Raw genomic sequence first — 1,903 nt, forward strand, 5'->3', positions numbered from 1 at the left:
GGGGGCATTGGAAGGCTCTCAACAGGAGAGGGTGGAGTTCCCGTTGGGGGTCTTGGAGGCTGCCAGGTGGAGGACTGATTGGAAGGTGGGGTGTGTCCCTGTGAGGGTCAGAGCCGCTCTGGGAGGGGGAGAAGCCACCTGAAGTCTGGGGACCTGGGCAAGGGTAGGGGGTTACTCCCAAGCCTGCCACGGAGCTTGGCATGGTGGGGGGCAGGCAGCCAGCGGGGCAGGCTGGGGCAAGGCCTGGGCGGTAGCAGGTCGTTCAGCAGGAATAAGTAAGTGAGGCCAGGAGCTCTGGCCAAGGACAAGCCCCTTTGGCCATCCCAGAGACCTAAGGGAATCCACGTGTGGCCCTGCTCAGGGTATGTGACGTGGGCGGGTCTCACGGGGCAGGTGTTCCCCAGGCGCATGCCTCCTTTCTTCACTTGCAAATGACTCTCTAAGGACCCAGATGTTTCATGGGCTGCCCGGGCTGGCCTGCACTCCATCTGGGTCCTGTGGCACGTGGAGGCAGTGGACAGGGCCACGGCCAGGGTCTGGGGCTTTGGAATGGTTTCTGGAGAGAGTGGCTGCTTTCTGAGCTGCGTGGGCAGAGTGGGGAGCAGTCAGGCTACCCGCAGGGTTGGGCCCAGCTGTGGGGCCAAGAAGAGCAGGGATCCACAAGGTCAAGGAGAGGAAAGGGGTGCCTGGCAGGGGCAGGTGCCATGGAACCGCCCGGCGCTGCTGGGCTGTGGCCTGGAGCTAGCCTCGGGCGGTAGCCTCAGACAAGAGCTCAGGTCCCCGGCCACTTGCATGGGCTCAGGCTGCTCAGGTCCACCTGATGGGGCTCCAGCTGGGGGAGGCCACGTGCCGAAGGCAGAGCTGTCTGGCCCACGCGTGCTACCGCCTGACCGCCAGACAGGCCCAGGGCCCTCGACAGCCGAGTCGACCCTGAGGGCTGATTCATCCCCAGCCTCAAATGCAAACCAGCCCCACTTTCCTGAAGCCCTCCCGAGGCAGCACCGGGCATACTGGGGGGTGCGGGAAGGAGGCAGGAGGGCGAAGCCAAGGCTCCCGAGGGCCTGCAACTGGCTTCTGCCCTAGGTGCTGAGGTGAGCTGGAGCCCGAGACGGGACAGACAGCCCACCGCCAGCTGGGGAGGCCCCTCCGGCCGGGTGTCAAACCTAGGCTTAATCCCGTACTTGGAGGGCAAGATGGAGAACTTGGGGAGGGGGCGTGTGTCTCTTGGGAAAGTTGATGGCCCTGTGTACTCCAGAGACGCGTGAGTTCCCCCCCGAGTGTCCCCGAGCCTTCACTGCCTGGACCAGACACCTGCCTTTCTCTGCCCAGCCTTGAGCCTGGGGCGTGTGTGTCTTTCCTCCATGGCTGGCTGGGCGTGACTGCAGTGGGCAGGACCAAGGCCACCTGGATGGCCTGCCCTGTCCACCCGCAACCAGCAGCATCCTCTCCGTCCCTGTCTGGCTGGGAGCACAGCAGGGACCCCTCCCACCAGCTCCGTGCCAGGTCCTTCCTGTCGACCCCGCCACTACTTGGGGCCGCGGCGGACAAGACTTCACCACGCGCGGACACAGGGATAGGCCATGCATGTCCCCCACCCGCCGTATCTGCACCTGCACAAAGAGCCCAAGGGCTCCAATGCCCGCAGCGTGGGGAAGGCGCCGCTCAGGTGCCCACAGCAGGTCCGTGACGGCCGAGTGGACGGTGTGAATTGTGTCTGCCCTGGGGCTGGCAGCGTTGGGGGGGGGGGAGGCGTCGGCCAGGAGCTGTGACACGGCCAGTACAGGGACCTGACAGGCGGAAGCAGGGGTCCATGGTGAAGGCCTCCTAGGGCCAGCTGCCAGCTCAGGTTGCCCCAGAAGTCCCCAGGGGCCTGGTGGCCGAGGATGAGGCAGGGAGGGATGGC

The sequence above is a fragment of the Ursus maritimus genome, unplaced genomic scaffold (assembly GCF_017311325.1).
Source record: "Ursus maritimus isolate PB19 unplaced genomic scaffold, ASM1731132v1 scaffold_23, whole genome shotgun sequence".
NCBI classification, from domain to species: Eukaryota; Metazoa; Chordata; class Mammalia; order Carnivora; family Ursidae; genus Ursus; species Ursus maritimus.